Below are 9,624 nucleotides of genomic sequence, written 5' to 3'. Positions count from 1 at the left end.
GCTCCATAGGGATGGAGCTGGGCTGTTTTCAGTGGGGGCAGATGACAAGACAAGGAGCAATGGGCTCAAGTTGCAGCAAGGGAGGTTTATCTTGGATATTAGGGAAAACTCTCTCACTAGGGGGGTGGTGAAGCACTGGACCAGGTTACCCAGAGAGGTGGTGGAGTTTCCATCCTTGAAGACCCAGGTAGACAAAGCCTTGGCTGAGATGATGTAGTTGGGGCTGGTCCTCCTTGGGCTGGAGTAGATGTGGCCTCCTGAGCTCCCTTCCACCTTCATTTTCTATAGTTCTGCGATTTCTGTACAAGCACATCATCTAGCTCCTTTTCAAAGACTTTTTTAAAAAAAAAATACTTCTGCCTTTTCTGCATAATTATTAGCATTTCTGTACCAATGGCTCTTCTCCTAGCTAGGATTTCTTTGTTTGGAATATATTTAAGAGTCCTTTGAAGAAAATCAAGTCCTTTCACTGGAGGACATGCACCAAATTCCCCAAAAGAAGCTAGAGCAGGGATTTTGCTCCTGTTACAGTTCCAGTTAATCAGTTGTCAATGAACTGCCCTCTCTGCCAAGGCTAAACCAGACACTTGGACACCTACGTTCAGCCTGGGGCAAGTCACAAGTGTCTGGGTCCTGTAACAAACTTGTGGGGAGTCTCAGGACTAGCATTTGCATAGGTATCATCTCACTGTCATGTAGCACAATTGCAGTAGGGTCCCATTGTAGCTGTAGGGCCTGGCTAGGTTGGCAATAGCAGCAAAATGGCACTTCACAGCAAACACGGGTCCCAAGTACAGGTTGGAGTACAGGAATCAAAGGCTTGGGCACAGAGCTGTCCTCAGCCTCTCTCCCAGCAGTGAGACCGGGGCTTAGGCAGGAACGTGGAAATGCTGCTCCTAAATCACCCCCGAGCGATGTTTATCCAGCCTCCTCTGGAAAGCCTCCGGTGAAGATGACTCCACTGCCTCGCTGTTCTGATAGGAAGGACATTTTCCAAGATCCAAACTAAATCTCCTTGGCTGCACTTTAAAGCCATTGCTCTGTTTCTCCCCTTCTAGTCCAAGGGAGAAAGGCTGTTCTCCATCTTCTTTGCAGCAGCCTTCCCAGTACCTTTCATGTGCTCCCTTAGCCTCCTTTTCTCCAAGCTAAACATGCCTAGCTCTCTCAACCTGCCTCCCAACCTTTGTCACCTGCCTCTGGACCCTAATTCTCCATGGCCTCCGTTAAATGTGAAGCGCAGTCTGTACACCATACTCCAGATGAGATCTAGGCAAGCCAAGTGGAGGCATGGTAGCATCTCCCACGTCTTGCACCTTACCCTCCTGCTGCTGCAGCCTCGCATTTATTTTTTTTGACTGCATGAGCGATGCCTGCTTTTGATTCTAGGATCCACCAACCCCCGCAGATCCTTCTTAGCAGTGTTGGGACCCAGCCAGTTACGCTCCCACTGTGTACTGATGCTTTTGGTTCTTCTTCCCTAGGTGAAGTGCCTGATGCTTGTCTGCATCAAACTCCGTCCTCTTGTCTCGAGCCCAGCAATGTCATCCAGCAAGGTCCTTTCAAATTCTACTCCTATCCTCTGCCTTTCGTGGTTGCCTTTCGTAAAAGGCCTCCCTTCAGGGCACAGGGGAAAATGGAAGCTAGAACAGCAGCAGCAGGAAGACAGCCCTGGGGGCGGTGATGAGGACACAGCCCTTCCCCAATGCTCTTGTGCAATGCCCACCGGCTCAGCATCTCAGCAGAGCAACACGGAGCAAGAGACCATCACAAGCAATCAAGCCATGTCCGTGGTGGCTCGGCTCAAGCTGCAAGAAAGGGGCCTGCCCCCGCCCCGCAGAGCTGAAAGCAGATTTAAGGCTTGAACGCACATAGCTTCAAGTCAGAAGAGTTTCGTGCCTTATTCTGAGGCACATCCACCAGGGAACTATGCCTGCAGTGGCTGTCTCACTCAGCTCTCCTTTGCCTTCGGTCTATGCCGATCTCTTTGTCCTTTGACGTGATCCACGAGCTTCCCTGCAACAATAAGCTTGTATGCCAAGCGCTGCACGTTCCTCTGACTGTGGCAGGTAATTATAGCATGGAAACCCCTGAACCTTTTGCAGCGTTTGAGTGCAGATCTCCACAGAAACAAACACAGCAGGAAGCGCCGGAGCCGTGATCCTAAGGGCGAGCTGGGGCTGCGACGTGTCACGAGCATCGGCCTCGGATGCATTGCTGGAGAAGATACCAGTGAGAAACAGCCCTATAGCTTCTGCCACCTAATTCCTAGCGCCTCCTTTCCAGTTTCTGGAGTCAACCACTCTCCTTTCATAAGGGGGAATCCATCCAGCCCTGTCATTTAATAGAGCAAATGCATGTCTAAGATTAAGTGGAAACAACTGCACAAGCTTGAACCTTTGGGGCTGCAGCAGCCCATGCTGTGTTTCGTAACCAGCAGCACCACCCACTGGCAAGAGAGAAAACATCCAGTGAGTGGCCAGATGTGCACAGACCCCAGGGACAGGCCCAGCATGGCAGACCCAGAGCAGAGGACTCGCCCGGGGTGGGTGGGAAGAAATAAGGGGATGATGGGCTTCGGTATAAGGCCGTACGGTCGAAGTGCAGCATACTGAAGTTCTCCTGACCCTCCCAGGTCTGAGATTGGAGCATTTCCTGCAGGTGGAGGGACCACTGCTCGTTCTCCCTCCCTTGTCCATCAATAATCTGGTTCCAGCAAGATTTAGGGGACAGACAAGGAGTGCGAGAGCAAGGGGAAGAGGGGCTTTACATACAACAAAGGAGTCAGGTAGGGAGCTGGGTAGTCTGGCCACTTGCCATGTTCTCTCTTGCCCCAGCAAACCTCCCCTCACTGGGCTACAGCTCTGCCACTCCACACAGCATGGCTACCAAGAGCAGAGAGAAATAGTCTCAGTAGCTAGTAACCCATTCTACGCAGAGCTATGGGGACAAAAAGATAGGAGTGACCTTGAACTGTTCAATGGGGGGGAGGGGGCTATGCAGCATGCAGCGACTCAGGATGATGCATTCCCCAAAACCTGTCGGGGTAGGTGAAGAGCTGGAAGCTGCCTTGAGGCATACACCTTTGTTCCTAAACATTAAACCTTAAGGAGCAGAAACATCACGTCTTCTCGTCTACCAGTTTCCCCACCCTTGGCAGGGTCTGACAGGCTCTGTAAGGAAACCGAACGATCTCCACCCTGGGTACGTGGATGCAGACATCTCATGCAGCGACACGCAGAGGTGTTGAACAGGCTGCGGTGGCACAGACAGGGTGGAAAGTTAAGGGAGCTCTTGTACTTCAGCTACCACCTTCAAGAGTTTTTACAGGCAGTGAGGCCTGGAGTGGACACCTGGGGACTAAAGCAGCTGCAGAGGAACAAAGTAGGCGCAAGCAGCGCTGCATCTGCGAAGTGCTTCGAGACCTTTGACCAAGAGGCTGTAGAAGCCCCAAATCCTCTGAGCTGTCACCTTAATACCGGGTCCCTCGTGAAAGTCAGACGAAAGGGACTGTTCCATTGCCAAGGTCATGAGAAGCACAGGATGGATTTTCACTCTGAAGAAGAGTGAAGCCAACCACTCGTCAAGGTACCAACACATTTCCAAGCCACTCCCCTTGAGACCACCCCGGCAGCAAACGGGGCTCCGGCTTGGAAGGGGATGCAAAGGCCAGGTGGGCTGAAATTAAGGAGTCCAAAAACAGCACTGAAGCCTATTGCAAACCACCTCCCGCCCCCAAGAGGTGTCACAGCAGACACTCCTGGGACAGAGCTGGACTGCCCCTGGATTAAAGGCCTTGTTATACAGAGCTCTTAACCCCTGGACTGTCCGCACACCAACACCTGAAACTAGTTTCAAGCACTCCTTATGTGGCTCAAAGTGACCCCGCTCCAGGAGAGACTCTCTCTGATCCGTATTACCCAGCTCATGCCACGCTAAGGTGTAGCCACTCTAAACTACACCTAAGCATAATGCCCCCCCGATCAGGCCCACTGCTCCCTATGCCTGCTTACTGACCTCCCCCCCCCCCCCCCCCCCCCCCCCACACACACACACACTTATTTGTGGTTTCTTGCACTGTCTGTCTGGGGGGAAGCAAGTTGAGACTGGTTATCCTGCTCATGCAGCAAGGGGGAATAGGGGCCGGGGTGGATTCTTACCTTTCAGTCCCCCAGCCCATTAAACACCCATCAACACGGGTGCAGCTCTCAGCATCACGTGTAATGGGGCCCCACATACAACAGCAGGTTAAAGAGGATGCCACCAGCCAACGCACTAGACAAATACAGTTTTATTTAGATACCCATAGTAAGATGCACAAATACTTTTGTTCACCAATTTCATTTCACACAACTTCAAGTAGTGGAAAAAAAACTGCAGTTAATTACAATTATTCTATAGAACAGGGCAGTAGTAAAAGATCTGTTTGTTGGACTACAGCATGGTTAACGATACTCAGATGAAAAATGTACAGATCTGGGTATTTAAAAAGTGTGTGCATGTGTGGGGAGGGTCACTGTCACACACTTGAACATGCTTTTTTCAAGAGCAAAATCTTTCTGGCATGTGGACACAGTAACCCAGTTTGTAAGAGATGGGGAGGGGGTGGGAAATCAAAAAAAAAAAAAAAATCAGCCTCTTCAATTGATGTGGAAATGAATCTACCGGTATTTAACACATTTTTCTCAACCCACATATTAAAGAATTTTATTTGCGACTGATAGATGGAGGTCAATGTGCAAACAAATCTTTATTATACTGTCCATATAAAATCAGGCAACACACCGATGACCTAAAGCAGTCCGTTACAGCCTAATGTTCATTGCTCTTCTACTGTAGTCATCTTCTGAAGAGGAAAATAAAAAAGGAGTCCAATGCATTTGATTGCATTTAGCAAGCTGACCTAAGACAGTCAGTTACAGATCCAAACCTTTGCACCCAATTTGAATTCTTCCACATGCAGGAAACAACATCAGTCTGAAAAACCCCAAAAAACAAAAAAACTTCACATTCCATGGTGCAAACACCCCAGCTGAGAACACATATTGCTGGATTTTATTTTTGCATTCCCACGTAAGTGTCAAAAAAGATAAGATGGTGCTGGATCTGGTGGAGTAGCTGCATTGTTTCCAGTTTTTATTAAAACCACACGAAACCTGAACTCTAACCATCTCCTGTGTGTCTGTAATAAGGAGGAAAAAGCTCAGCAAGTTGTGTTTGGGATTGATGTCCCTTTCTTTGCACTCCAACTGTGTCGCAGCACAGTACGGAGCTCAAGAACCGCCGACAGGAAGAGTTCTAGCGATGGAACGCATGCTAGCAAGAAACGAGATCAGTCATCGATTAAACTCCTTGCATTGCAAACATGTTACGTGAAACAGACTGGATTTGTGCATTGGTTTTGAGGCACATATTGCATTGCTCAGCAAGAACCTTGATAGACACTGCAACATTCAGTGGAGTCAAACACAGAGACATGAACCTCCGGTGGACGCAGTTTAGACAAAGATTCAGGGACCACATTATTTGAAATGGTGAACAGCTCCCTCCTCTACTTGAATTATGGATCCATTTCCAATTTTCTGTGATACAGCCCCTCTTCCACCCTAAAAACTTGAAGAGGTCCTTGCTTCTCTATACCTAGGAAGCAGACAATATCCCCAACGCCGCCTGAAAAAAGTTGGGGGGAGGCGGGGAATCAAAATCAACAGGGGTCTGCACATATGCGGCAACCCCCAGAACATATTTGCCATGGAGGAATGAGTTGGGAATAAAGCCCTTCAGACTGGAAAAAGTTAGGGGAGAGATCCATGCCTGGGTGAAAGAAGAGAACACGTGGGATCGAACTGGAGAGAAGGCCCCAATTCAGCAAAGGACTTCAGTGCTTCAAGTTCAGGCTCAAGTCCCATCAACATCAGTGGGGCTTAAGTACCTGCATGCCGGTGCACTGCTGAACTGGAGCCCAAGTTAGCAAGTCAGGCTGGGACCCAAGAATATGCTTGAATCTAGTGAGAAGGGAGAGACTGGGACAAAAGGACTGAGGACTGAGGGCCAGCTTGCTGGAAGCTGTTTTCTAAGGAAAAAAAAAAAAAAAGAACAAGGATCCCACCACCACCTGCATCCTGAAGAGTCTGGGATGCAGCCAGCTGAAGCAGCAAATCCCAGCTGGGATTTCTTAGGCCCTGCACACATGGACAGGGTAAAATCTAGACTCAACAGGTAGTAAGGGCCCTCTTCCCTACACAGCAGAACTTTCCTAGCCAGTCTGGACAGAGATGGAAGAGACGGGTGCAGCGGCAGCCTGGCGGGAATGGGGCAAGCAGCTGGGATGACTGGAGAAGATGGTCCTTCTCCACGCTTCAGCCGGAAGTGGCTGGCCTGGCCAGCGCTTTCCACACACAAGTGCTAAGAACTGGCGTATCTGCAGTCAGATAAGGTATTAAAACACCAGCTTCTCTTCACCTCTGCCATTTCTCTGGGCATGGCTGGCTGCAGTACATTTCCGCCAGAGGGTCCAAGTTGGATGCTAAGACAGAGCTCTGCTGTAACCGCAGTTTCCTGGTGGCTTCAAATTATTTGAGGAAGTGACCTTTTTAATTCTCTCTTCCTAACCCTGATGGCTGAAGGAAGTCTTCCAGTTGCATGGGAAAGGGTTAGCAGCGTGCGACCGTCCAGTCGAAACGGTGATGTGTCCGTCCCACACTACTCTGAATGGGAGCCTAATTCTGAAGTTGAAAAGGCAGCTTAAACGATGCCAGTGAGAGTAACTTGCAGCCGCTCTGGGTTCAGCGTGCAGAGCACCCACACTTCCTATTTAGCTGACCATCGCTGCACAAGGAGATGGGACACCAGCAGATTTCAGCTTGTGTAGATCTTCGCATTACAGCATAAGGTCCCACTTCACATGCAGCTGTATTCTTGAATCCTATACAGTGCAAGCCTTCTACAAAGGGGCCTGGTTAGGGTCTTCCTCCTTCATAAAACGTTTGGTTCCAAATGTTTTAATATTTTTCAGACTTAGACAAAAAGCTTTGAATCAATTCTTAAAAGGTGAAGTAGAAAGAACGAGAAGAGATTGAAGAAACTGCTGAAGATCACAGATCAGAAAATGAGACGCATCAATTCTGCTCTGAAAAGTGACTAGGTCTAAAAAGTGGCACGCCTCATCCAGTTCTACGTGAAAATCCCAAATGGGCAAATATGGCTTAGTCTCCACCCCAAAGAATCTGTCTAGTTTGCAGTGACCAGGAAGGGAATGGACCAGAAGTTACAGACACATTAGCATCATATCCAGTGAATAATGACAATGCACTCCTGACTTGATTATTTGCTGTGTTAACTCCATAAGGCCGAGAGGAAACGACTGAACCCATTCTTGTGGATTAGCAGAATTCTGCGTTGAGCTCGAATTAGTTGTGTGCACATGCCCGCTGAAGACAGACGGAAAAGCAGAAGTACCCTGAGGATGCAGTTTAGACCAAGGATGTCAAAGACACAGACCACAGAGCTATTTCCCTCTGGCTTGCAGGGCTAACTGAAGGGTTAGAAATATGGGGGTGGGGGGAAGGAGGGGGCAGTGTCTGTCACCAAATTCCCAGCAACAAAAGGCCTGGGGGGCACTGACTGGTGAGTTATATCTGCATTAAATCTCTGCGCTGCTGTTGCTTCCCACACCGGGTCCGAATCCCACGTGGATCCAGCTCATGGGGCAATCGAGTTTGACACTCCAGATTCAGATCAACACACGAATACACTGGACCGAAAGGGACCTCCTGCGATGGAGTGCAGTCTCCTGCTGCTGCCACGGACTCAGCAGAAAGAGCAGGATTTCTTGCACCTCAGACTGAGCGTGCAGGGACATCTGTACTTGTCAGCACAGCACACAGAAGCAACGAAGTGACCACGCGCTGCCTTTATTTTAGGCATTAGTCACTTCTCAGAGCAGAAAAGCAATTCTCGGGATAACTCCAGATGCCACACGGCATGAGCAGACAGTCTGGTCTTTGCCTGCCATCTGCAATGCTTGATCGTTCAAACTTTGCAAGTTGCACAGACCGGTTGAAATATTTTGCCCCACAGTTAAAAGAAAGCATGTGCACTACAACACGGGGGGCGGGGTGTGAAATCAGTCCTCTCTCACTTGATGGCTTCAGCATGAGCTCAGGACTCTGTGCTGCTTCCGAAACTGCCGATGCCCGAAGCAGCAGACTGAGGAATTACGGCCTGAATTCAGAACTAAAGCTGGCAAAGAACAGAAGGTCTGGGGGGGTTTTCACACCCCGCCCCCCCAGTGCTTTGGATCTTGAAGTCTACAAAGGGTAATCTATTTGGAAAAACATTTAAAAAACTACCAATCACTTTAAGACATCCTAACCCCAAGCCACAAGTTGTGATCACCACACCTGAAAAACACCCCATGTCGTTTGTGCAAAAACACCAAACGTACGTCATAGGCAAAGGGGAAGATCCAGCATCTTATGTACACATTACCACACATGTCAAGCACTGTCATCACTGGAAGGATTTATCCCAAGACAAGTCAAGTCAGTGCATTCAGTTCGTGTCTACACCACATCCTAGAACACCAAATGAGAGATACAAGTCACAATTCATACAAACCTGTGGTAACTTCAATGTGGGTATCTTAGAAAAAGACAAGGCATGTACCCAGCCCTAAGACAGCAATGAGTTTCTTTCAGAGATAACTTTACAAAGATCAAGGTACCATAAGAGAAAGGCACATCAACCTCTGATTGGTCCTTTGTGTTATTTGGATGAATCATAGTGATTTATATACCCTGAGACTGTGGGAGGCCTTGAATATAGGAGGGAACCAGGTGAGCAGGCAGATAAAGAAAAGTACAAGTTTAATGAGATTGAAGATTCAGCACCTGAAATTTCCCTTTTGATTAAGGGAATCAAAAGATGAACTGTTCCTCAAGATCCAGGATTTGGATCCAGGATCCAAATCTAGGACTTTTGTTTGTTCATTTGGGGGTCCACAACTGATGCAGTCCAGATGCAACATAATGTATCAGGCTAGGTTTCCATGGGGGATTTATTTGTTGGGGGGGGGGGGGGGGGGGGGGGGGGGGGGGGGGGGAGGGAAGGGTTGTGTTTGGGTTTTTTTTTAAATATAGCCCTATATTTTATTTTCCATCCACAACTGTGGCAATTTGTATACAGTCACTATTGCATATCAACAACCCACAGCTCTGCAGCTCAGCCAGCCACAATACTTTGTTCCAGATGCAAGCATGTGGCTTGCAGACCTACAGGCCCCAGCACATAACTGGAAAGGGCTTTTTAGAAAGTGGCTACTGAGACCTTGACATTTTAAGGGTAAAACAAGCCAAAAACATCTTTCATCCAGCAACTTAGAGCACTGACTTATTTCTTTTCTTTTTCAAATGAAAGGACCCATGCACTGGATTAGAATAAGGGCAATTTGATGAAGTAACCCAGCATGTTATCCCACTTAATCCCATTTTCAAGACTTAAAATTTCAGCACATGGGGGCACAGCAGGAACAGATCCCACAAAGGGATGCGGTCGACTTCATTTTGTTTTGGGTGTCTGGTGAAGCCTTCATAAAAAGGCACATAAAAAGCCCTGACAATAAACCAG

The 9,624-nt window shown here is 48.4% G+C and overlaps 1 protein-coding gene across 1 annotated transcript in view; it reads right to left on the bottom strand.

The window, feature by feature from the left end:
• Positions 1 to 4,270: 4,270 nt before the first annotated feature.
• DCAF12 (DDB1 and CUL4 associated factor 12) overlaps positions 4,271 to 9,624 on the bottom strand; it is a 44,668-nt gene continuing 39,314 nt past the window's right edge. Inside the window, exon 10 of the transcript XR_016441150.1 lies at positions 4,271 to 8,573. The gene's annotated coding sequence lies outside the window, so the exon portion shown is untranslated. The remainder of the gene's footprint in view (positions 8,574 to 9,624) is intronic.

The sequence above is a fragment of the Crocodylus siamensis genome, chromosome 3, assembly GCF_052110815.1.
Source record: "Crocodylus siamensis isolate JL-2025a chromosome 3, ASM5211081v1, whole genome shotgun sequence".
In the NCBI taxonomy this organism is placed as follows: Eukaryota; Metazoa; Chordata; order Crocodylia; family Crocodylidae; genus Crocodylus; species Crocodylus siamensis.
Note: the sequence above shows the minus strand (reverse complement) of the source record. Positions and strands in the feature narration are given on the sequence as shown.